This window comes from Pan troglodytes, chromosome 4, assembly GCF_028858775.2.
Source record: "Pan troglodytes isolate AG18354 chromosome 4, NHGRI_mPanTro3-v2.0_pri, whole genome shotgun sequence".
Lineage (NCBI taxonomy): Eukaryota > Metazoa > Chordata > Mammalia > Primates > Hominidae > Pan > Pan troglodytes.
This window is the reverse complement of record NC_072402.2, coordinates 56,956,278-56,984,154: the sequence shown is the minus strand read 5'-3', so window position 1 is coordinate 56,984,154 and position 27,877 is coordinate 56,956,278. Positions and strand designations below refer to the sequence as shown.

Genomic DNA, 27,877 nt, shown 5'->3' with positions numbered 1-27,877 from the left:
TCCCATCAGGACCCTCTCCCAAAACTGGGAATTATAACTCAGCATGAGATTTGGATGGGACACAGAGCAAGACCATATCACCTTCTTTGTCTTTTTTTTTTTTTAACTGTTATAGTCTTTTTTGCATTTTCTTTTAGCTCATCAGCTATCATTAGTGTTAGTGTATTTTATGTGTGGCCCAAGACAATTATTTTCCTTTCAATGTTGCCCAGGGAAACCAAAAGATTGGACACTCCTGATTTCATCCATTCACATTCAAGGTTAATGTTGATATGTGAGGTTTTGTCCCTGTCATAATGTTAATTGTTACCTAGTGGCTTTGTAGTGCCAATTGTGTAATTGTTTTATAAGACCTGTGAATTATTTTGTACATTCATTTGTTTTTACAATAGTGAGCATTGACCTTTTGTTTCCAAGTTTTGAACACCTTAAAAACATTTCTTGTAGGACTGGTCTAGTGGTGATGAATTAGTTTAGCATTTGCTTGTCTGGGAAATATTTTATTTCTCTTTCTTTTATAAAGCTTAAATTTAGGAGGATACAAAATTTGTGGTTGACAGTTTTTGTCTTTAGGAAGTCTGAAAATAGGACCCCAATCTATTCTGGCTTGTAAAGGTTCTGCTGAGAAGTTTACTGTTAATCTGAAGGGATTTCCTTTATAGGTGATTAGATGCTTTTTTCTTGATGATTTTAGAAGTTTTTCCTTCATATTGACTTTAGAGGCCCTGATGACTATGTGCCTTGGTGAAGTCCATCTTGCAATGCATTTTCCTAGAGTTCTCTGAGCTTGTATCTGGATGTCTAAATCTGTCTCTCTCTCTTTTTTAGGTTTTGGGCTCTTTATCTTGCATTCAAAATTGATGATGAGAAATATCTATGAATGGCAGTAACCTGAAGAGGCATAAATGACAAGGAGTTGATCAACCCTGAGTTTTCTGATTTTCATTATGTAAAGTAGCATAAAAAGTTTTTTTTTTTTACTTTTATTTTAAGTTTAGAGGTACATGTGCAGACTTGTTACATAGATAAACTAAACTTGTGTCATGGGGCTTTGTTGTGCAGATTATTTTATCTCCCAGGTATTAAGCCTAGTGCCCATTATTTATTTTTCCTGATCCTCTCCCTCCTCTCACCCTCCATCATCTAATGGGCCCCAGTGTGTGTTGTTCCCCTCTATTTGTCAATGTGTTCTCATCACTTAGCTCCCAATTATAAGTGAGAACATGTGGTATTTAGTTTTCTGTTCCTGTGTTAGTTTGTTAAGGATAATGGCCTCCAGCTCCATCCACGTCCCTGCAAAGAACATGATCTGAGTTTTTTTTATGGTTGCGTAGTATTCCATGGTGAATATGTACATCATGAAGCTGAATTTAGCAGAATACAAAATTTGTGGCTGACAAGTTTTTTTACACATTTTAAAAAAATCTAATCTATCATTGGTGGGCATTTAGGTTGATTTCATGTCTTTGCTATTGTGAATAGTGTTTCAAAGAACTTTTATGTGCATGTGTCTTTATAATAAAATGATTTATAGTCCTTTGGGTATATACCCAGTAATGGGATTGCTGGGTCAAATGGTATTTCTGTCTTTAGGACTTTGAAAAATTACCATACTGTTTTCCACAATGGTTGAACTAATTTACACTCCCATTAACAGTCTATAAGCGTTCCTTTTTCTCCACAACCTCTCCAGCATGGATGTCTAAATTTCTACCAAGCCTAAGGAAATCTTCCTTAATTATTTACTCAAATAAGTTTTCCAGACTTTTAACTTTCTCTTCATCTCCCTCAGAAATAGCTATGACTTGTGCATTTGGTTGTTTTACATCATTCCATACTCCTCAAAGGCTTTGTTCATTTATGAAATTCTGTTTTCTTTATTATTGTCTGACTGGGCTAATTCAAAAGATCTGTCTTTGAAATTCTTTTTTCTGCTTGGTCTAGTCTATTATTAAAGCTTTCAACTATATTTTGTAATTCAATGAATTCTTCATTTCTAGATGTTCTTTGTGTGTGTTTTTTGTTTTAATGTCTACCTCTTCAGCAATTTTTTCATTGATGTCTTGAATTGTTTTTCTAATTTCTTTGTGTCGGTTTTCAATTTTCTTTTGTATCTCATTGAGCTTATTTAAAATCAATATTTTGAATTATTTATCTGGTATTTCAAAGATTTTCTTTGGATTAGAATCCATTGCTAGAGAGTTAATGTGATTCACTGGGGTGTTTTAACACTCTGTTTTTTCATATTACCAGAATTTTTCCTCTGGTTCCTTCTCATCTAGATAAACTATCTCTTCTTCTCTCTTTCTTTTTTTTGAATTTACTTTCGTTTGGAAAGGAATTTTTTTTCTCCTTGAGGATGTGACTATGCTGTATGCTGTGTATGGTTATTTTACTTTGGTTCTGGATGCTTTCAGTGGCAAGGATTCTATGTGTGTTCCATGGTTATAGATAGCTTTTGTGTGGTGGCTTTCTCAAATGCTGGTTGTAGCTACATACTGGGTGGGTTTGTGAGCAGGCTCACTGCCTCCTTGGGTATCAGGATAGAGGAAGTCTCAGGAATCTTAGCTCATTCCTCACTGTTGTGCGCTTGTGTCAGCAGGTTTTGTATTACACTGTGCAGTTCAATCTCCAGGCCAGTAGGTGGCATTTACAGGTAACAGCTGACTATCTGCAGAAGCAGATGGGCATATACTTGATTTTTGTTTACTGAGAGAAGCTCTCTTTTGCTTCAGCCAATGGGGCTGTTCTGTGGACCACCCACAAACCTGGGTGGAGCTGGACTGTCAAGCTCAACTTTGACCTCAGATATCCCAACGGTAAACACGAGCACCAGACCTGACTGGGTGGTTGAGGGAGCTCCTGGTGAAATGTGCTGAGGTTTCTGCTGAGGTTTCTACCTCAGCTCCACGGCCTGGCCAGGTAAGAATGCAATTCACCTTCCTGTCATGTTTCTGTCCTGGCACTGCAGACATTCGGATCAGACAGACCTCACTATCTCCAAGCTGCAGTGAATCTGAGAGCCATGAAATGTTCCTGCTCTGTGACTCTCTACCAATGTGGTTATGGTGTGGAACTTCTTTTCTCAGCCCAAAACGTAAAACTTTGAGGCTCTCCTCTTCTCTGCTTCAGGAATGCTGCTGCTCTGTGTAGAGAGTGGGAAGGGCCCTGCCTTTTGTGCAAGCCTGGGCCTGGTAAGCACACTGCCAATGGGGTACATCCACCCCTAACAGTCCTAGAATGACCATCCACCAGCATGCCTATGTCAGTCTCCTATGCGTGCAGCCATGGCTGTTTCTGCAGTAGTTGTGGGGAGGGTAGAAAAAAGAGGTCTCCCTCTCCACAGCCATGCTCAAGCACTGGGGCCATATGGCCACTGGGGTGGAATGTATTCCTTTCCCACAGAGCTGAGCATGGCATCTTTATCTCTGCTGGAAGAGACACAGTCACCTTTACCCCACAAGTGGAAGCTCTCAAGCACAGGAAAGAACGTGCTCTGGTTTCCTTTGTCCCAGGGAAGGGGTACTTCCTTGGTGGGCTGCACTCTCTCTTCCCTTAGGAGCAGCACTCCCTGAGACCTGGGCCATGGGCATTCTGCAGCTTCTCTAGGTCCAGTCAGGCCTGTGTGGCTGTCACAATCCCAGCTGGTGCTGGGGAATGTCTGTGGGAGATCTGGCAATGTGGAGACACAAGGGGTGAGGTTACCTGGGCAGAAAACAGTCTCACAATTAGTGTGCAGCAAATATGGCACCTGCTACCACAGCTTGGGTCCAGGAACAGGGTGAGTGACTGTGTGCAAGTTGGTAGTCTGGTGTAATGTCCTCAAAAAGTTACCAGATCACCACCCATACTAGTGCTTGGGTTCATGAAAGCAGAGGAGACCTCTAAAGTTTGGAAACCAGCAGTCTGCTGCAAGGGTGAAGGGAGCCAAGAACATTTACCTTTTTGATGAAATACCAAGTCCCTCAGGAGGGTTTGATCTCAGCCAGCCTTTTGCTTCTCTCTTTTTCTGTATGGTAGCTTCTTCCTGTGAGTTCTCCAATATTTCCAGCACCCTCTGTTTAATATTCTATGTGAGTTTTGATTATTCATCTCTACGTTCAATTCTTCTTTCTGAGGAGAACTTACATGTGACCTCTCTAGTCAGCCATCTTGAAATTTATAAAACCTGAATTTTAGTTTTTTATATTATGGAAAAGTAATATGTTTATAGAAATGTTTTGATGTGTAGAATAATATTTATAGATGTAAGTAAAGGATATTTAAAAGGAATTTTTTTCTATGTGACTGTACCCAATTTGTCTGAGAAGGCAGCAGAGGGCAAGTACTTTCCCATCCAGCACATGCTGTGAGATCACCTGTGCAGGATGTTCAAGTGCGGTAGAGAAGGGCTGATTTTATGACATTTATCTCAATATGCACTTTGAGCATAAGAAGGATTGATATTTAAAGAGAGGATTTTCTGTGTACTGGGAGTCTGCCCTCACTCCCAACACCAGAAAAGTGCTGGGTGCTTCACTCTCACTTCAATCTAGTGTAAAGTGCTGCAAGGTAACCAATCAGGAATCTTGATGTGTTCCTGGATTTGGAGGGACACAGTAGTTTACTGTCTGTGTACTATGGAAGATAATCTTGAAATGAAATATTGGCTGAAGCCATGTATGACGGTGGGGAAAGAGCTAAGGCTGCACTTTCACCATTTGGCATGAAGGGGATACTTTCCCATGGGCCTGATGTGAAAGCTGGAGTCTCTGAAATGAATTCTGCAAAGGCAAGGGGGCCCTGGAAGCATGAGAATGTGGGGTTGGTTGCAGAGGCAGGAGCTGATGAGGAGTAGCAATTGGTCAGCTAAAGAAGATACATCAGGGACCTCTGAAGAATTCACAATCATATGCTCAAGAAAAAAGTCAGCTTTGGTCACACCACCAAGAGCATCAACACTGAGCAAATCAAGCAGGTCTTTTCCTGCTTTCTTTTCTTTTGTTTCTCTCGCCTTGCAATCCTGGGGATTTGGGTATAAGGTAGAAAGAAGCTGACAGAGAAAGAAGATGTCTGCTTTCTTTGTTTTCCAATGTAAGTTTCCAAAGGAGGCCCAATCTGGAGTAGGGAGAAATAGTCAACTTAAAATGACTTGTGGAGTTTTAACTATTACAAGAACCTGTTTGAATTAGTGAAATGAGACAGTTCTTGCAAGTAGAAATGACTATAGAATTTTTAATTGTTCAACAAACAAACAGAGAAAATCTTTTGTGCTCCTTAACATTTCATCCAGGGGCAGGGAAAAAAACCTAGCCACACCCCGTAAAGCAGGTATTATGGGCTGGCATTGAGAAGGAAGGAATTACAATGCTCAATGACTTTATTTTTTAAAGACAGGTTTACCCATGATTATTGTGTAAATACATTTGCAATCAAATGCTGTTTGCTTACATGTTCAAATGATTGTTTTCTGTGAATTATCAATGTTAAATTAAAAAAACCAGAAAGCATTTAGCAAAACCATTTCAAGGTTTATTTATACTATTTTTTAAAAAATTCTGGCTGCAGTTTGAAAAATTGGGGGCATTTCTTGAAGATGAGATTTTAAGAAGTTTTTAAAGAAAAAAAACACAGGAATAAGTGTAGAAACTTAAGGTGGGAGAAGGTAAATGCAATGCAAGTAGAGAAAATGAATAGGTGGCTTTAAGAAAGAATTGGAAACTGGAGGGATATAGGAGGAATTCGAGAGAAACAAGTGCATGTGTGTATGTCTGTTGCTCATAGTGGTGAGGGTATAAGCATCCTTCTCCCTAAATCTAATCTTTCTCTTAGACTAACAGGTGCCTTGAACTTTAGGAAAAGTAAAATTTGAAAATGTATCTTCGCATTATTTAGTGATCTTTCCTTCCCTTAACATGTCTTTTTTCAGAGCTCATCTCTGTGGTTTGGCATGGCTACAGTTCACTGTCCTATTTTAAAAGACAATCCCAGGTTATTATGAGGAGGGTTAGCTGAGGAGACAGAGCAGGACTGTCTCTCAAATCTTCCTCTGGAAGGCATGAACCGAGCATGTACAAGCAATAAACCTATTTCCACAAGCTTGTCAGTGTATTAAGCCACATACAACATTGATATATTAGTGCTAAATCTCAAATTAGCTACTGGATTTTTAGAACTAGGGGAGGAGAGCCAAACAAAGAAGTTTCTTGTGAATCTATAGCAGCTCCAGGCAGCTGATGAGCTACCAGCCGCTAGTCCTATGAACAGATATTCTGGGCTGTCTATTTATAGTGCCATCTTGTCACATGGGCTGGCATTGTTGTCTGGCGTTATTCTTTACTGTCAGGGAGCTTTACTTTTGGAATAGCCAACTCCTTTCAGTAGACTAAATGGGTTTTTAAGCAGGCCAGCACTGAATCCTGGACTGTACAGCCAAAAAGGTGTAGAAGTTCTAACTCCCTCATTTTTTACACAGGGAGAAATTGAGGTCCCTAGAGATTAGAACACTGCTTAGTTACAGAGTTAGAAATACACCCCATGCCTCTTGACTCCAAGTCTAGTGCCTTTAGCAAAAACTTAAACTAGGAATTTTGTTTTGTTTTGTTTAGATGAGGGTGAGTTTTGGATATGAGGGGGCCAAAGATTTTTTAAAAATTCTTAAACCATATAATTAAACAAATTAACATTTTGTAGTGTCTGAGGCTCCTCTATTATTTGCATAAGCAAAGGAAGAAAAAGAGATGTGTATTCTTTCAACATTTGCCACTGATAATGGTAAATATACGTTAACAATGGCATGATCTGAATAACTTCAAGAGAGACTCAACCCTGCTTATTTAGGTGCAGGCTTAACACATGTAGGTGTACTCAGTTGACCAATGGTATCTGTGACCCTGCATAAGGCACTAAGCAGTCCTGAAAATGTTTCCTTTGCTGTTAAAAAAATTGACCCAGACTTGTTTACATGTAAAATTTTAAAAATTGTAAAATATTTATGAGGATAAAGTATTAAAATTATTTTTTGTAATTGCTACATTGTAGTTATAGAAGTGCATCCTCTTCCATATACACCTGTTACCAGGGCAACTGCATGGATAGTCTATGGAGTTGTACTCCAGGGGTGCAATTAACATAGACTGCGGTGCAGGTGGTGGCCTCACTGGCTTTGAACTATGCAAGGGCCCTGCTACCATATGTGATTATATCTTTTTGTTAAAAATAATTTTTTATTTTTTATTTTTGTGTGTATATAGTAGCTGTATGTATTTATGGGGTACATGAGATGTTTTGATACAGGTATGCAATGCATAATAATCACATCATGGAAATGGGGTGTCCATTCCCTCAAGCATTCATCCTTTGTGTTATAAACAATCCAATTATACTCTTTTCATTTTTTTAAATGTACAGTTAAATTATTATTGACTATAGTTACCCTGTTGTGCTGTCAAATACTAGGCCTTATTTATTCATTCTATTTTTATGTACCCACTAACCATCCCCTCCTCCCCGACACCTCCCAATACCCTTCCCAACCTCTGGTAACCATTCTTCTACCTTCCATCTTGCTGGGCTCTCAGTATGTACATTGTGCAGTGCAGGATTGCTCTTCAAAACATGGCCTTGGATAGCCTTTTCCTGGTAGAATGCCTCTTGGACTTTATAACTTCAAACAACATGCTTAGTTCTTAAATCAATATTTTTGACAACGTTTATAAGAAATTATAAGCACACTTCATTTCATTGCATTCACTTTATTGCACTTTTCAGATAGCATATTTTTTTACAAATTGAAGGTTTGTGGCAACCCTGCGTCAAGCAAGTCTATTGGCACCATATTTCCAACAGCACGTGCTCACTTCATGTCTCTGTGTCACGTTTTGGTAATTCTTACAATATTTTATACTTTTTCATTATTATATATATTATGGTGATTGTGATCAGTGATCTTTGATGTTAATAACATAATTATTTTGGGATGCCATGAACTGCACCCATGTAAGTTGGTGAACTTAATTGATAAATATGCATGTTGTGACTGGTCCACTGACCAGTCATTCCCATATTTCTCTTCTTCTCCTTGGACATCCCTATTTCCCAAGTCACGACAATATTGAAATAGACCAATTAATGACCCTACAATGGCCGCTCAGTGTCCAAGTGAAAAGAAGAGTGGCAGCGCTCTCATTTTAAAGCAAAAGCTAGAAATGATGACGTGTAGTAAGGAAGGCATTTTAAAAGCTGAAATGGACAGAAAGCTAGGCTTCTTGTACCAAACAGCCAAGCTGTGAATGCAAAGAAAAATTTATTGAAGGAAATTAAAAGTGCTACTCCAGTGCACACAAAAAGAAAGAAAGCAAAACAGCTTTATTGTTGATATGGGGAAAATTTTAGTGGTCTGGATAGAAAATCAAGTCAGCCTCAACATTCCCTTAAGCCAAAGCCTAATTCAGAGCAAGGCCCTAATTCACTAATTCTCTAAAGGCTGAGAGAGATGAGGAAGCTGAAGAAGAAAGGTTTGAAGCTAGCAGAAGTTGGTTCATGAGGTTCAAGGAAAGGAGCCATCTTTGTAATCTAATTGCAAGGTGAAACAGCAAGTGCTGTTGGAGAAGCTGCAGCAAGTTATTCAGAAGATCTGGCTAGTTGATTGATGAAGGTGTGTACATTAAACAACAGATTTTCAATGTAGATGAAACAGCCTCCTCTTGGAAGAAGTTGCCATCTAGGACTTTCATAGAGAGAAGTCAATACCTGGCCTCAAAGCTTCAAAAGACCAGCAGACATTCCTGGGGCCTAATGCAGTTAGTGACTTTAAGGTGAAGCCAATGCTCATTTACAACTCAGAAAAACCTGAGGTCCTTAAGAATCATGTGAACTATACTCTGTCTGTGCTCTAGAAATGGAACAACAAAGCCCAGATGATAGCATAGCTATTTACAGAGTGGTTTCCTGAATATTTTAAACCTATTGTTGAGGCCTACTGCTTAGAAAAAAAGATTTTTTTCAAAATATTGCTGCTTATTGACTATTCATCTAGTCCCCCAAGAGTTCTGATGGAGATGTACAAAGAGATAAATTTTTTTTCATGCCTGCTAACACAACATCCACTCCGTAGCCCATGGATCAAGAAGTCATTTTGACTTTCAAGTCTTATTATTTAGGAAATATATTTCACAAGGCTATGCCTGCCATACATGTGATTCCTCTGATCAATCTGGGCAGAGCACATTACAAACCTTCTGAATAGGGTTCACCAGTCTAAATGCCATTAATGACATTCATGATTCATGAGAGGAGGTCAAAATATCAACATTACCAGGAGTTTGAAATACATTGATTCCAACTCTCACAGATGACTTTGAGAGGTTCAATACTTCAGTGGAGGGAGTAACTGCATATGTGGTGGAAATAGCAAGAGACCTAGAATTAGAAGTGGAGCCTGAAGATGTGACTGAATTCCCATAATCTCATGATAAAACTTGAACCAGTGAGAAGTTGCTTCTAACGGATGAAGCAAAGAAAGAGGTTTCTTGAGATGGAATCTACTTCTGGTGAAGATGTTGTGAACATTATTGAGATGACAACAAAGGATTTAGAATATTGCATAAATTTAGTTGTAAAGCAGCAGCAGGGTTTGAGAGGATTAACTCCAATTTTGAAAGAAGTTCTACTGTGAGTAAAATGCTGTCACATAGCATCACATGCTACAGAGACATTTTTCATGGACAAGTCAATCAATGTGGCAAACTTCATTGTTGTCTGATTTTAAGAAATTGCCACAGTCACCCTAGACTTCAGCAACCAGCATACTGATCAGTCAGCAACCATCAAAATCGAAGCAAGACTCTCCAGCAGCAAAAAGATTATAACTTGCTGAAGGCTCTGATGATCGTTAGCATTTTTAGCAATAAAGTATTTTTTAATTAAGGTATATACTTTTTAAAGACACAATGCTATTGTACATTCAATAGACTACAGTACAGTGTAAAGATAACTTTTACATGCACAGATAAACCAACAAATTCTTGTGACCCACTTTACTGTGATATGCATTTTATTGTGGTGGTCTGGCACTGAACCCACAATATCTCCCAGGTATGCCTGTGCATTTATATTCTTAAAATTTAAAAAAAAATCCTACTTTTTCCAAAATGGTAAAAATTACTGTGGAAACTTCTTGATTTATATTTCAAATTCAACTATTGGAAATCAAAATCACATAAAGACAAAGTTTGAAAATGCACCAAATGTCAGCAAGGGGAGCTTGAAGGTTTTAAGAGATACATTTGTATGTTCACGGTCCTAAAAGAGTTATCTCAGTGTCATATTTAGTGCCATGTGCTATTGTGTGCTTGGCTGGTCCTGAGCACATTTCCACACTGATTGACATTGCAAATGGAACAAATTCTGCTCTTAATTCCTCTGCATGCAGTTTTTCAAGAGCTCCATGACAACCTTTTAACCCATCTTTTGAAAACCAGCCTGCTTTGCAAGAGCAACAACTTTCACTTTGGCTTGAACTCCCTCTTCAGTCTTTGACATAGACCACAAATTACAGGGTTAGTTTCTTACATGTACCCTTCATTTTGGTGTGAAAACTTTTTCCTGTTATTTCTTGCTGAACTCTAGAATTATCCCTCAGTTTAAAGTATTTGATTCTATTGGCTGTAGAAACATGCCAAGCTAAACAGCTAAATTCTTAAGCCTCCCTTGCCGGTTTTGGGTAACCGTATGAGAGAATTCCAGCCAATGAGCTATAAATGGAAGTTGTTGGGGAGTCTCTTCAAAGGGGAAGTATGTGCCTATTTGCCCTACCTGTTCTTTCTTCCTTTTGTCTGAAACATGTGTAGGATGGGTGGAGCTTCAGTAGCTATCTTGAGAACACGAGTGTCATGCCCAAAGGATGGTGAAATAGAAAACTAGAAAGAACCTGGATCTCCAATGACATCGAGGAGTACCACAACAGACCTAGCTTAGCTCCCTTTGGACTTCTTTTATACTGGAGAAAAATTAACGCTGAATATATTCAACATAGTATTTTGGGGGGTTTGGAACACAATTTCTATTTTTAAAAAATCTTTTAAGTTCAGGGGACATGTGCAGGATATGCTGGTTTGTTACCTAGGTAAACTTGTGTCATGGGGGCTTGTTGTGCAGATTATTTCACCACCCAGGTATCAAGCCTAGTACCTATTAGTTATTTCTCCTGATCCTCTCCCTACTCCCAGCTTCCACCCTCTGCTAGGTCCCAGTGTATGTTGTTCCCTTCTATGTGGCCGTGTGTTTTCATCATTTAGCTCCCATTTACAAATGACGGCGTGTGGTATTTGGTTTTCTGTTTCTGTGTTAGTTTCCTAAGGATACAGGCCTACAGCTCCATCCATGTCCCTGTGAAGGACATGATCTCATTCTTTTTTATGGCTGCATAATATTCCATGATGTACCATATATTCTTTATCCAGCCTATCACTGGTGGGCATTTAGGTTGATTCCATGTCCTTGCTATTGTGAATAGTGCTGCAGTGAACTTTGTAATATAACAATTACATGCATGTATCTTTATAATAGAACAATTTATATCCCTTTAGGTCTATACCCAGTAATGGGATTGCTGGGTCAAATGATATTTCTGTCTTTAGGTCTTTGAGGAATCTCCACACTGTCTTCAACATTGTTGAACTAATTTACACTCCCACTAACAGTGTATAAGCATGGAACACAATTTCTAAGTGATAAATAGATCTTGCCTATTTTTATCCAACATTCTCTGAGATCATTCCCCAACTCTAATTTGGAATGATCTTACCTACTCCAGCCAAGCCAGACTCTCCATTTCTTTCAGGGCATTTCTCAGACTCGCATTCTATAAGAAATCTTCTTTTACTCATCTCCTTCTTCTCTCAACAGTCTTTTAATTAAAAATGATTTAAAATTTTTGGTGTTTGAGTCAATCTCTCCTACATGTAATATTCTTTTTTTATATGGTCCCCTTTCTGTGTTTCCTGTCCTTCAACATGGAAAGTCATTGGGACTAGACATCTATTGTAGTTCCTTCTGCAATCTCCCATTATGCTGCAGCAATTGGGCCTAGCAAAGTGGTGAGCTCCTCTAAAACTCCATGGTTATTAATTGAATGAACTTTGTAAAATCTAGAGAAACATGGGATGTGAGGGTCTATAATTGAGCAGTTTTTCCTCTTCCTTATTCATATTAATCAGGCTTGGATCGTGGAGCCACCTCATCCTACAACTGGTTTCAACATCCACATTTCTTACAGAAGGAGAAATGAAGTCTCCTGACCTTTCTGGAGTATTCACTTCAGTCTGTCTCTGGGCTTCTCTCAGAGGTTTTAGGTCACTATTTTTCCTTTTCTCTTCCTTCCTCCCTCCTTCCTTTCCTCTTGTTCTCCTCCTCCCCTCCTTTTTTCTCTCTTTTTCCTCATTCTCATTTGTAAAAAAAATTTTTTACAAAAATTTTTTAAAAACAACGTTTGAAAACAAGGGTTCCAAAATCTATGAGAAGTTAGTTAAAAACCTGACCCTTTCCTACCTTTTTTCTGCCTGGTAACAAACCCCTTTGCTTGAACTTATTCACCATCTTGTTCTTGCCATTCAAGTGGTTCCTCAGATTCTTCTTTTCCAGGAAGTCTTCTTCAACAGACTGGCAGTGTGAGGCACAGCCTATTCAACAATTGTCTGTTCAGTGTATGTGTTGAAATCTACTATGTGCTTACTGCTCTGAGATGCTGCTAGTGAGTGGGAGCCAAATGTAAAATCAAGTGTGATTTTTGACTTGAAAAAATGTATAATCTGGTGAATTTTGGAATTCACACTCACAGAATTCAGTAAGGGTATTCACCCTGTCATACAGAGGTTTAAGATTAAGTTCATCCTCTCTGTGTCTCCCCACATTATCTCTGCCTCCTATCCCATGTCAAAGCGGCAATCAGTGAACTCATGAAGTGCCTACTCAATTCCTTCCTTACTAGTCAGCTCACCTTCCACAGTTACTCTTCAATTGCTCATAATGTAACTTCTACACTACTCAATTCAGGCATTTGTAATTCAATTATTTTTTCAAATATTAATACATCAATCAAAGAGCAGGGAATTAGCACTTACTGTTACGTAGCTAACATTGGTTTAGATATTTGGGGAGTGCAATAAAGTCTGACTATAGGATATTCTCCTGCTTCCTTTCTTCTTCACTTCTTCTAAGAAGTCTTTGCTGATTCTACCCTATTCCTGGGAGAGTTATTCATTCTATGTTTCCATAGCAGTGATAATGATGATTAATATGGAGATTTAGTAAGTGCCAGACACTGTGATAAGTACTTTTCTTAAGTTTTTTTAATTGAATCCTCCCAACAAACCTAAAAGTATTACTATTATTTTTCTAATTATTATAGATAAGGAAACTGAGTTTCAATTAACCAAACTAACCAAGGCTCTGCAACTAGTAAATGTGAGAGGAGAATTCCAACATGGGTAGTCTAGTATGATCATCTCTAATCTAAAGGGACAGAAACTGTCTCAGTCATCTCAGGCGGCCTTAACAAAAAAAAAAACAGATTATGTGGTTTAAACAACAGAAATTTATCTTCTCACAGTTCTGGAGGCTGGAAATTTCAAGGTCTGATAGAGGGTTTTTTCTGGTGAAGACTCTTTTCCTGGCTTGCAGATAGCTACCTTCTCACTGTATCTTTATATGTAGGAGGGGGAGCAAGCTCTCTAGTCTCTCTTTTTATAAGGGCACTGATCACATCATGGGGCCCTACCATCGTGATCTCATTAAATCTCAATTTCCTCTCAATGATCTCATCTCCAAATACCACCATGTTGGGGGTTAGAGCTTCAATATATGAATTTTGGGAGGGTACAAACATTCAGCCTATAATAGAAATAAGCCTTAGGAAGATTAGATAAAATAGCCAAAGTCAGAGTTACTAGGTGGCAGAACAAGGACTGAATCCCAGATTTCTGGAGAGCAATGTTCTTCTATGTTACACTGAGTCAGGAAGGCAAAGGGGTCAGTAAGAGCAAGGAGGATCCTTGGTACTTCCAAATGTTCTCAACTCTTAAACAGCATTGCAGGTCAGGGCATCTTAACTTCAATAATTTTCAAGGTATAGAGATCCCTTTCTGGTTTGCTACATTATATTGGTAATATTTTTACTCACAGAGAGAGAAATAGATCTTTTTCCACCTTATTCAGAGACAATGAGTAATTAACCCACCATAAATGAAAGCCAGGTCTTCAGAAAAGAGCTGTTTCTTGTAGTTTTTGAGATTGTATCTTAAATAGGGATTTTATATAATCATCATGTTTTGGTGAGGCTTGTAGATTCTTGTCAATATTTTCAATATTGTATCAGTGAAGATTTCAACAGGAAACAGACGGCACATTAAGATTGGGTAATTTGAACCGAGTTTGATAAAAAGACTATTTACAAGGGTATGGACATGGCTTAAGAAAAGCAACAAGGGATGGCATGTAACCCTGTGTTGATATGGATTCTTAACACTGGGAGGCCTGAAGGGACAAATAGAAGGAGAGGTTAGAACCCGGAGGGGGAGCTGTATGAAGGGCTGTGTGACTGGTGCCAGGGCCCTCACTGGGGCAATGTGGCCACCCATGGCCCAGCATGGTGAGTCTGAGGAACAATCAGCACCCTCACTCTCTTCCCACCTCTGATCACTTGACACTGCTCCTCCAGAGCCAATGGCAAGAGGTTATATTGATGTTATCCAAATGTGACAGTCTTCTGGGCAGACACCAGGGTTGAGAAGCGTGGAGGACAAACTAGAATGATAAAGAAAGGATATCTAGAAAAAAATACCATTTTCAATGAAATGGTGGCTGGGGAAGTTCTCTTGACTGTCATTTAAGTTGTTTTGCCTCTTTCTATTAAACCTTGTAGGTGGTAGACAGTCTACTGATTGGCATGGTTTATTTTAGTATATATAATGAAGAGAAAAAGACAGCATGAATTTAGATATCTTACTGAAAATGAATTGAGAAATATCTTATTTAATCATATTGTACTCAACAACTGGGGTCAGAGTTGTTATAAATCAACAGTATAGATTTGAAAACCAAATTTTTGATTGATTGGACTACGGTGATACTTAATATCAATAACTTGATAAGAAATTCAAAGTGGTTTCTGAGAGAATATTTTGTAGAAATCATTCTGACAGCTGATTGAGGAGACTTCGTCTATTAAATTGTAGCCTCTATTTCTGCACTCCCAGGAGGCAATAGTCCCTAGAGACAGGGAATAAAAGGTCAAGGTCTAGCTGTACCACTCACTAGGGCACAGCCAGGGATCATCTCAGCCAGGTCTCAGATGAAGAGAATCATATCTCCCTCCGCTGGTTGCCGAGAGACATTTTGCGTAGTGGCTGGCACAGAGTAAGTATTCCATAAATGTTAGATATTCTAGTTTGAGCGAGTTGGAGAATCTGGCCTGCAAAGAGCAGACAATATTTTTCTAAATAAGGAAGTGATACGTTCACTGGAATGTTGGCTTTTTAAAAATGAAAATGAGGTTTCAAAGGGAATATGTGCCTTCTCCAGAAAATGATTAACTATCCAGTCTGTGATACAACACAATTAATTAAATCAAAGTTTGCCTGGAGTGTATGGAAACTGAGACTCAAAAGTGCATTGAGGTATTGAGGCAAGATAGATGTTAAGAACCAAGGAGCAGCAGGGGAGGAGAAGAAGCTGCTCTTTTCTGACCAAGGGAATTTGTTAGAGCTGTGGCAGCCAAGGGATGCCTTGAAAGTCAAATGCAAAGAGGGCATGCATGGCTATCACTCTCTCCCATGACCCAGGAGATAAATTTCCCTTTTTAGCAGCCAGATACTGATATGCTTTCAATAGACTCGAGAAGTAGAGTCATGGTCAAATGGCTCAAACCCTGTGACATAATAAGGTGGCTGCTCAGCATGGAAAAGAGAATTCCACAACCCCCACACCTTTTTTTTTTTCAAATAAATAAAGAGAGATCTTTATTAAAACAACTAAGTTCTTTTTCTTTTTTTTTTTTAGGTACCTCCTAATTTCTAAACTTTATTTCCTCGTTCTTTACAAATCATTCTGCAGTAGGGTTCAGATCATAACTGTGCTTACATGCCTTGTATTTCTTTTCTTATATTTTACTTTAAGTTCTGGGATACATCTGAAGAATGTGCAGGTTTGTTATGTGCAGGTATACATGTGCCATGGTGGTTTGCTGCACCTACCAACCTGTCATCTAGGTTTTAAGCCCCACATGCATTAGGTATTTGTCCTAATGTTCTCCCTCCCCTTGCGTCTCACCTCCTGACAGGCCCTGGTGTGTGATGTTGCCCTCTCTGTGCCCATGTTAAAACAACTGATTTCAATAAGCCTCAAAACTTTAGCCAATAAAAAATAACAATACAATGTAAAATCTTTTGCGTACATAGTATCTCTGTTTAAGTAACTGTTAACTATTCCTAAGAACTAGTCCCAGGAATACTTGTTCTCAGACCCAAAGTGGGCTTTTCCCACTCTAATTTCCTCTTTTTATTAGGTCTCAAAGACTCTGGCAGCTTCCTTTTTCTTTGTCCTTTGACCTTCTTATCCCATGTTTGAAAGTAATTGCTTTCTGACTCTTGATAGAAGTCCTCTTCCTACTCACAGCCACCTCTTTTATTAGTACCACTTCCAAAGCAATCCACCATCATGAAGACACAGGCAGATGTTCTTTCTTTCTGATTACTAAATTCAGATGTAATTCTCTTATAATAAAGTCTTCCCTTATCCTTCCTTTTCCCAAATTAAATTGGTCAATTTACTCTCTATAGAATGAGTTTCATTATTTTCTGTGTCTCATTTCTTTTGTAGAGATTGCTTTTCTGTAAAATGAGGATCTTAAAAAACTTCATGCATTTATAAAACAAAACTAGAACAAGGTTTTCACTGGTTTCAACATCATATACCTTCTGAAGTTGTTCAAAATGAAGCTTTGTTAAGCCTGTACAACGGGGAAAGACATTTTGAAAGGACTTTCCAAATGGAGTAGCACTGAGAAACTGAAGTGTCCACTTTTATACATGTCTTGTGCCAAGTAGGTCAAAGGGCAAATATCTCCCATGAATGGAACACCTGGTTGAGAATATTATATCACTTGTGGTGCATCCTGGGAACTTGAGAGGAACATTTCCTCCTTCTCATGGAGGTAGTGAGATTCTGCCTTTTAAGAGAAGATGCCTAAGAGACAGCAGAATTTATTTGCACTTCTTGCTGAGATGTAGAACTGCTGTCTGGGGACAGTTTGAAGAGAGTCTTAGGGATGTCAAGGGTAGCTTAGTAGTTGGGCTCTACGAAGTGAAATTTCAAGCCTACTTTAGCACGTAAATTTGTGGTTCATAGCTTTAAAATAATATTCTTGTTTTTTTCTTTCTTAGTTCAATGGATTGAAGAAAATGTTCACTGAAGGAAGATGATTAATTGATCCAGAGGGCCTGTAGCAACTCTGTTTAACATGCTAGATGAGCCAGTCTTATTCAATGATGACTAAGGATCTGGAGAAAACTGGTGTCAGGTTGGTCTTCTTCTTCCCACCTACTTTCAGCTGGCCTGCAGTGCCTAGGATGTGTATCGTGTATGCTGGTCACCGGAAGATAGGTAAATTTTTGCTTTGTTGCTAGTTCTGGGACAACAGCCATGGTAAGACCACCTATATACCTAATAAGATCCTCCACAACTTAGTGGCTTAAAACAATAACTATTCTTTCTTTCAATTCTGTGAGTGGGCTGGGCTCTGCTGATTCATTTTTCTCTTCCATATGCTATCAGCTGGAATCCTTACATGGCTGCACTCTTCTGGGGTTTGGTAATGAGGCGAGAAGGCTTTACTCACGTTATTTGGTGGTTGGTTCTGGCTGTTGGGTGACATTTCTCCCCACACGTCATGTGTCTGGTTGACTAGCAGAACTTCTTTACATAGTGGCTCAGGACTTCAAACAAGAATGAAAAGAGAAACTGCCTGGTCTCTTAAAGCCTGGGTCCTGAACCAAAGTGGTGTGAATCATTTTTGTCATATTCTATTGGGCAAAACAAATCACACAGCCAACCCACGTGCCAGGGGAGTGGAAGAGAAATAGTCTTGAACTGTGATGGGCATGTGCCTATAAAAATGGGAATATCTCTTGTTGGCTGTCCTTGCAAATCACACACCACACCACCCGTAGTATGCAAATGACATCAGAGCTGGTAAGCAATCACAGCACCTCAGATACCAAGGCACAGAGCCAGAGGCACGGGTATACTCACATTCTTCTGAATTCCATAAGCACAAATATTATTTTTTTGCCTCACAAAGATTGCCAGCTCAAGTTTGTAGGTGATTTGATAATCACATATGCAGAGATCTTTTTGACTCATTCTACAGAGTAAGATGTCATAGAGAAAAAGATAGCAGAGGAAATGCACAAATAATAATTTAATGACTCCAGGATTTCTTCAGCTCAAAGTAGCAACCAAAACTTTGGCCACTGATTTCACGGTTAAAGAAATTTGGTCATAGTGGGAAATAGAGGGCTTTGGAAAGTCATACCTGAAGTTTAATCCTGACTCCATGACTGGGAGCTTTGTGATCTTGGCAAATAACCTAATTCTCTTAGTCTAATTTTTCTCTTATATAATAGGGGAATGTCATCACTTCCCTCACAGAGTTGCTAAGGATGCAAAGTATCTTGCACACTGCTTCTCACATAGTAAATGCTTAGTAAATATGAACTATTATTATCCTTGGATCATCTTACTAATTTGGCTATCAAAATATGGCCCTTTAGGGTTGTCTAAGGAGCAGGCAGCCTCCCTATACTCACCCACTTTCAGTTTATGGAAGAAATTTTGGAAGAGTATAAGTCTTCCAAGTCCATGGGTACCCAGGTGAATCCTGTTCCTGGCTTGTTGCTAAGTGAAGAAAATCTGAGTCATTTCCCTTCTTTTTTTTTCCTTCCTTTCTATCACCAAATTTACTATTTCCCAAGTTGAAACTTTAAGAGTTTAGCAACTATATCCATGGAGGCATGGTTACACATAGAGTATATCCAGTGACACTTTTCTTTGTCTCTATTCTACTCTTTTTGGGGAGATAAGCATTAACTAGTAAGATATAAAAAGTAGAGCCATAAACTATTCTGTTAGAAAGGGAAGCTATGCAATTTTTAACACTAAACATACTGAATTTCCTGGGACATGACTGAATTGAATTGTTTTTCTCTAATATAAGACCATTTTTTGGACCATGTATCAGTTTGTCCAGGTTTTGGGATGTGGAAATATGGACACCATAGACATTGGGATTAGGAAGTGAATTTTCTTACCATGCATTTCTTGTTATGCCTAGGAAATATTTTTTCCTCCTGCCTCAAAGGCAGTTGAGAGCTCTACCTTCTCTTTGTCAATTTTTTTTTTTGCTACTAACCACTACTTGATTACCTTTACTTACTGAATCAGCCTCTTGTGTCTCTCAGCTCCAACATCATAAACCATCATGTTATTTTGATATTAAATAGGTCTTCCTTTTTAAAGCGGGGGAAGAGATTAAGATGTTAAGTGAAAAGGAGAACCAACCATACTCCCTTCTTAGGATTAGACCAAAATTCTTATTCTGTCATGTTATCTAATTCCAATAGCCAGCAAGCAGCTGGGGAAAATTTATTTGGATATTGTGCATTTTTCCTTTTTTTGGAAGAATAGATTTTGCTCCTCTATTTGATAAAAGACAGAAACTGTACGTCTTGAAAATAAAGGCATTGGCATTTTAAAGTGATCAGGAGTTCTTGCAGAATTCCAAACATGCATCTTCTAGAAAAAGAAACCCTGTAAAGATAGAGATAAAACATAGGTTTTTCATTTGCCCCATACTGTATCCATATGAATGTTTTACTTTTCTGTTTGATCTTTAACTGGCTGGGGAGAGGACCTATTGTTTTTCTTCCCTACTCCCCAAATCACTTCTCTGCTTTCTCAGTCTCTCATCAATGTTCATGACACCTCAGACCTGGGCAACTGGATTCTTGCCCAGGGTCCTGAACTTCAGAGGGGTCCATTCTATTCTTCCTCTAGCTTTGCCATTCGTCAAGCGGGGAGGAGTCTGAATGGCAAAAGGGATGCCCCCATCCAGGGTCTGCATCTCTCCCAACTCCACTTTCAGCATGTGAGACCCCAGGAAGCCCTGAGCTTTCAACCCTAGGCCACAGGGTTGGCTGAGGGGCAGCTATTTGAGAGGATGGGTATAGTCATACCTGACTATACCCACAAGTATCCACATGACACCCCTCATATGTAGGACAGTGAGGGAGGGTAGGAAAAACAGAGCATTTGAAAGTGTCTATTTATATTTATATCCTAGGACCCGTAAATGTTAGAGGCCTGCCCTGTTTGACAGCTAGTCATAATCCTTTTTTACAGCTGCAGAAATGAAGAAAACTGGGGGACTAGTCTCCAGTTATAGAGAGGCATGGGCCAGAGACACGACTAGAACTCTGGTTATTGCCATGGCCGGCTGCTCCCCTCACTGGAAAATATTTACCAGCTGTAGAGGGCTAAGCTTTTCCTCAGAAGCTTTGCTTCTCTGGAAAAATAAAGAGAACAATTCTTGCCCCTTACTCTGGAAAAAGGTGCTGTAAAAACTAAAGATATTATAGTATAATCCTCAGAACACTAATCCTAGAGGTCAGAGAGCAGAGACTTGAATCACAGGTTCTGCTGGCTTGCTCAAATGCCATGTTTAGCATCCAAATTCTCTATGATTGATAGGCCAGTAGTAGCTTAAAGATTATAAGCTTTTGTAAATGGGTGACTAGCTCCTGAAGAAAGCCACAAATTTCACCTGATAATACCCAAGTAAAATAGTTACTGTGAATTTTAGAAATGTTGCCAGAAATAAATTGAAGAGTTTTATGTCTTGAAATTTGGCGCTGTAATTTCTTTTCAGCTGTCACTGCTAAATCCCCTGTTAACAGAAACACCTTCCAAAGTTCTCTTTAGGTTAACTCGGTATTCTAGGCAATCTATAACTGGCATCTTCTTGCTCCTGAATCACATTTCAGAGCAGACTTCACACAAAAAAGATGATGATGTTAGGTGATCTTCAATTAATATTCCCTTTAAATTTACTATCTTCTTGGTATCTCAGTTTGCTGGTTTCTTGAAGATTTTCTATTTAAAGAATGAGCAAATAATCTAGAATAGTGAAGACATATGCTCTGTGAAATATAGTCTTTGCTTCATCTAAATAGAAATAGCCATGCATTCTGTTCTATGTCTCACTCCCTTGACAAAGTTGGACTAATAAAAATTCAGTTCCAGAGACTATGTATATATCCTGTGCATGTATAGGCAATTAAGCAAATATTTGCCCCAGAAATTATTTATTATTGGAAATCTATATTTACTTAAATGAGCAGATCATAGATACTAGATTCAATAATCTCAATTCCACTGGCTTTGTGATCTTAGATCACTTGACCTTAGCTGCCTTCAGTTTCTTCATATATAAAATAGTGACTGATAGTCCCTGTCCTATAGTTTTTAAAAAATATCAGATGAGATTCTGTATGTAAAATGCTTATTATAATACCAGGCACAAAGTAAGCCCTCAGTAATTCATAGTTATTTGCTTCAGTAAACAAATCTTTGACACAGAGTGCATTGCTGAAAAATAAGAAGGCTTCTTGGTGACCACAAGGTTAGGGACTGCTGGATTCAATAACATCACATATGTCCTTTGATTCATATGTACATATTTAGGTGCTTAAAGTGGAAAAATTCATAAATCATTATAATTCTCACTGATTCTTTCTGCCTATTTCCAGATGACTTCTTGGCAGTCATTTGCAGACTAAGGTAGCTTTGAAGGTGAAGATTCTTTGTGTTCATTCTCATCCTGATGTAAAAATACTACCTGAGATTGGATAATTTATAAACAAAAGAGGTTTAATTGATGCACAGTTCCTCATGCCTGGGGAGGCCTCAGGAAACTTACAATCATGGTGGAAGGCAAAAGGGAAGAAGGCACCTTCTTCACAAGGTGGCAGGAGAGACAGTGAGGAAGTGCCATACTTTAAAACCATCAGCTCTCATGAGACTTCACTCATGATCACGAGAACAGCATGGGGGAACCTTCTCCCATGATTCAATCACCTCCCACCAGCTCCCTCCTCGACACGTGGGGATTACAATTTGAGATGAGATTTGGGTGGGTACACAGAGACAAACCATATCTATCAATTCTGAATGTTTAATACCAGTATTATTAGAGGAGGATCTAGTCCCCTTCAGGACATAAGGATCTATGATCCTCTGTCAGAACATATTAGACCCTTTCCTTTGGCTATAACCAAAAGATTATAAACATACATCCAGGAATAAAAATAATATATTAAAATTTTGTGTGTGTGTGTGTGCGAATGTAAATTTTTTGTGCCAAATCTAAAGACTCTTTACCTAGTCCTAAGGTGTCTTGAAGATCTTCTGCAGTTTTTTTTCCAGAAATTTTATAGTTTTATGTTTTACATTTAAGTGTGTGATTCATTTTGAGTTAATTTTTTTTGTATAAGATGTGAAGCTTAGGTTAAGGTTCATGTTTTTGCCTATGGTTGTTCAATTGCTCTAATAGCATTTATTGAAAAGGTTAATGATTTATTTGTACTTCTGCCAAAATTAATTGATCATACTCATGTGGCCATACTTCCACTTTCTCTGTTTTATACCACTTAGCTTTGTCTATCTTGCTATCAATACCACACTGTCTTGATTACTGTAGCTATATATTACTGTAGCTATATAGTAAACTTTAATAAAAGGAAGATGAACTTTCTTCTTCTTTTTTCAAAATCGTTTTGGCTGTTTAAGGTCTTTTTCTTTTGGTATGCATTTTAGAGTAAAAGTACATACTTCTATGAAATACCTTACTAAGCTTCTGATAGGAAATACGATAACACTGTAGAACAGTTTAGGGAGGACTGGTATCTTTACTAAACCTTCTAACCCATAAACATGATATTTAGGTCTTCTTGTCTTTCACCAACATTTTGTAATTTTCAACATGTAGATTCTATACAATTTTGTTGAGATTATGTCATCTGTGAATAAAGACTGTTTTATTTCTTTTCCAATTTGTATGCCTTTTATTTTTTTGTGTGCTTGTTATAATGACTAGAACTTCCAGTAATACGTTGAATAATAGTGCTGAAAACAGATTTCCTTGCCTTGTCCCTGATCTTAGAGTGAAAGCATTTAGCCTTTCACCATTATGTATTACATAGATATTGTTTCTTTTTTTGTGTGTATAATTTCTTGTTACGAGATTAAGGAAGTTCCCTTCTATTCCTAGTGTATTGAAAGTTTTTATAATGAATGGGTGTTGAATATTGTCAAATGCTTTTTCTGTCAATTGATATAATCATATGACTTTATTGTTTAGTTTGTTAATATTATGGATGATAATGATAGATTTTTGAATATCAAACTGTCCTTATATACCTAGAATAAATTCCACTTGGTCATGGTATACTAATATTTTTATACACTGATGGATTCAATTTGCTAACATTTTATTGAGGATTTCTGCCCTGCTTTTAAGTCACTTTTGTTTACCTCTTTTTCTGTGTAGCTTAAAGTTTGGCAAGTGCCTGAAAGAGGAATTCTTCATGCAGAGCTCAGGTTAGATTAGTTATCTGCTTGTAACTATGATCACTTTATCTGAAGAATCACACAAGTAAGTAACTGTGACAGTTTCCCAAAGGCATGCAAAATGAAAATGATGTAATTGGAAAGATAAAGTGTTACTTATAGAAAGGTCAACCTATAGATTTTCCTATTCATTTATAGGCAGGGTTTTAAGATTCAAATTTGAATACATGTTACATGTGAGACCATGATATGACTATGAATGATAACCCATAAAGCTTGGGTGTACATGAATTTCTTACAAGGGTGATTTGATGCAAAGAGCCATTCTAAGAGCACCAAGTGTGAATCTTTTAAAATAATTATTCTTTATCGTGCAGCAGATGGAAATTTCCATGGCCATTGGAATAAGGATATGTCCCACATGTGTTTCTTTGCACAAATAAAGTCCTGTAAATACAAGGCCCGATTGAAACTTTAGAGACAGATTCATTATTTCTTTGGGGTATCTTGAGAGGAGAGTGCTACAGGAGACTCTTGATCTGAGCCACGTCACAAGAGTAAGGAGTTGATGGAGTCTTTGCAGGCACTTTAAAGTGAAGGAGACAAGGCCTAGGGAAAAAAGGCCACATTTTTATGATCTTCACTTTACTGGGCTGGCTTTGCCCTCATTGCTTGCAATTCTAGGTCACAGGATTTAATGAGCCTCTATATATGAATAGGAATCCATTTATGCAAACAAAACATCTCTTTGGGGGCTGGATGATTTACTAGGCAATTATCTAAATTAGCTCAAGAAAATATAGGTTTTTGGGTGAATTGCTGGTCATTAAAAGAATTCTATTACTGATTATTCATGGGAACATTTTGTCTTTAGGAGATCTGATAAAAAAGAAACCATGTTTTTGCTTTTGGTGCAGCTGGACCTGTAACCACACAAAGATGTAGACTTTTCAATGATAGATATTTCATTGATTTGAGTAATATCATCCTCTTAAAAACACTGCATCATTCCTAAGTAGAACAGGAAAAAATAGGTTTGGCTATACTCCATTTTTCAGGATAATTTTCATCAAAGAAGATTGATTTCAGATGAATTTGAAAGCTGTTTTCAAAGTGCTCTCGGCATATTCTCTTTAATGTTCATGGAAACAATATTTGGACTATGTCTGACACTTTTGTACACTACTCACAATGCTTCTACCATTAAAAAAATGTGCTCCAGGCTTATGTTCTTGAGATTCAATATGTGTATTACATTTTTAGTAGCAAGAGTAGATTTTCTTTCGTATTTAATGACTATCAGAAGAAGACAATCCAGAGACAAAACAACAACAAAAAACAACAATCGATTAACTTAGGTTTTCCCATGGTGAGTCAATGCTTTAATTTCTATTTATGTTCCTCTACCTACCAACTTCTGCTCTAGATTCCAAATGATAAAGTAAAAGCTTTTGATTTACTGGTGATGAAAATTAAGATCACTCAGGAGGGCCTCATTTTCATAGGTGCACTTGAATTTTCTGTAGATTTAGGTCTCTTCATAAATTTTTAGTGACGTTATTCCTGCTACCTTACAATGAAGTGAGCATTCTTACCAATAACACTTTCTACTTGTTTTTAGGTTGAGTAGTCCGTTGGAGACTTGCATTTATAAAGAGACTTCCACAAAGAGACGCTTATCAAAGCATTCACCTTCCTTTTCTAAGGAGCCAAAGATGAGTGCTTCTATTCATTTTTAAAGGTCTTGAGGTGTTTGATAACAGATGTTCTGTCTTCAACTGCAAGTACAGTTTTCTGTGGAATACTGATTGATACTTTTATTCCAATATCAAGGGCTGTCACCACACATATTTATTTGCAGCTATTGCTATTTGCACTTATTATTTTAAGTACAAAGGAACACATAAGAACCTTGCAGGCTCATGTACTATATTCAGAATGATACGGGTACCTTGGATAAATATGCTCCCATCCATCCATACAATAGAAATTAGGTGATGCTAATCATTCACCCTTCTCCTTTTCTGGTTTCCCTTCAAATGAGAGATATAAACAGAAATGTAATTACAGATTTAAAAATAGAATTAGATTTATTTATGAACTAGGCAACTTTCCTCAAAGTGAGAAGTTTTCTGGTAAAGCTGAATTGTAGAATAAAGTGATTTATTGTCTTACCTCTAAGACAGAGTTCAGTTTTCATACCCAACAGTTATCTTGATAGCTGAAAGGACGAGTGAGGCCTGTTTAAAAAAAATCTAATTATTTTTAGAACCAGAAGCAACCCACCTTTTTAAAAAAGTGCTGTGATCCTGTGTGTAGGTTAATTTGGCTATGACTAGCCAAGACTATGGCTCAGACTATGTTAGACTTTCTTTGGTCTCACCAGTTAGGCAATCCCAGAGGAGTGAGGAAAAGATGGGGGACCAGAAACATGAATCCTACTTCGCTTCTCTTCACCTATGGATGAAAAGGAGATCACTTCCCTTCAGTGAAATCAGGAGGAGTATAGTGGCCATAAAATGTGCCCCTTGGGTTTCCCACTGCAGTTTTTATGTACATGAAAAAGTACCCCATTGGCTCTGCTTTAAAATTTATCACTACATTTATGCCTACTTTCCAAAGGCTGTTTTTAGCCAATGACTGAAAGTTCCAGGGATACAAAAGCAGGCCCAAAGGAGACAGAGAACTCCTCTGACAGGTGACTTTGGCTCAAGGGAGACTCCATGCTAGCCTTGATAAACTTCCTTAGAAATACTGTGCGGTCTAAGATCTTCTTTCCTCCTTCCTTCTCTCCCTCTGTATTAGTCCGTTTTCACACTGGTATAAAGAACTTCCTGAGACTAGGTAATTTATGAAGAAAAAAGGTTTAATTGGCTGACAGTTCAACATGGCTGGGGAGGCCTCAGGAAACTTAGAATTATGATGGAAGGTGAAGGGGAAGCAAGACACATCTTACATGGTGGCAGGAGAGAGAGACATTGAAGGAAGCCACACACTTTTAGCTATCAGTTCTCATGAGAACTCACTCACTATCACGAGAATAGCATGGGGGAAACCGCCCCTATGATCCAATCACTTCTCACCAAGTCCCTCCCTTGACACGTGGCATGGGGATTACAATTCCAGATGAGATTTGGGTGGGGACATACAGCCAATCCCTCCCTCCCTCCCTCCCTCCCTCCCTCCCTTCCTTCCTTCCTTCCTTCCTTCCTTCCTTCCTTCCTTCCTTCCTTCCCAGGGGTCAGCCCTGCATTGCAGTTTGATGTTTTTGGTGTTCTCCCTGCCTTCCCCTTTCTCAGTTTCCCTTTCTGACATTGCCCCAGTAAATCTCTTTTATTTTCAATCTGTCTTGTGGCCTGCTTCTCAGAGGATCTGGAAAAAATCATGTAGCAAACTTATAAGCTATCTACCAACACCAAATATAGATACATATGAAATAATGTGGAGAAGTGCAACACTTGATGAGTTTGCCATATGAAAAGCTATTCCTCAAGACAAAACTGGATCTTCTAGAGTGGAACTTTTCAAATTAACAATGGCAAAGGACACTTTCTTTTTAACTTTGCAATTCCTTGTAGACTCATACTTTTGTAAAATACGAGAAAAAAATGCATGACAAAAATGCCATAAAAGACATCAAATAAAGTCACGTTTTTAAGAATAAACAGACATAATGCTTACTATCTGTAGTTATCTCATGGTAGACTGGCAACAGTTCTCAGCCTGGCACTAGTCCACGGACCACACTTTGAGTTACCCAGTACTAAAGGATATGAAATGGAATTATGTCTAACTGGCACTGACTCAAATGGTAGAAAAGTTGAAAATTCAAACAGTCAACTTTCTGCTTCTTGAGGCCCTGAAGTTTCTATATAATAGAGAGCTGGTTTGAGAAAGTCAGTGAATTTACTGGTTGCACTGGGGGAAACTGTGTCTACAATGCTGTGGACTTGAGAAAGGGGTTAGGCTTTGGTCACAAAGAAATAGCTGGCTTGTGGTTGACCACAAGTATATTTCTTAGTCTTTTAAGTTGCATTTGGGACAGAAACATCAGATTTCCCTCCACTTCTAGCAATTTCAGAACCTGGGGTGGAGAACCCTGACCCTGGATTCTCCCCCCTTTATTTCAGTTCTTCCTTACCCTGGTCCCTTCCTCGGAGTTGAAAACATTGTAAATTTTCTGTTGAGAGGATCCTAGAGTTGGGAGAACCCTAAGTGG

General features: G+C 38.3%; 1 long non-coding RNA gene across 3 annotated transcripts in view; it reads left to right on the top strand.

Annotated features, from left to right (window-relative positions):
• Positions 1–2,723: 2,723 nt before the first annotated feature.
• LOC129143966 (uncharacterized) overlaps positions 2,724–27,877 on the top strand; it is a 228,938-nt gene continuing 203,784 nt past the window's right edge. For all 3 annotated transcript variants that reach the window (XR_010157236.1, XR_008547982.2, XR_008547981.2), the window contains exons 1-2: positions 2,724–2,922; positions 17,418–17,554. This is a non-coding gene — a long non-coding RNA (uncharacterized LOC129143966). The remainder of the gene's footprint in view (positions 2,923–17,417; positions 17,555–27,877) is intronic.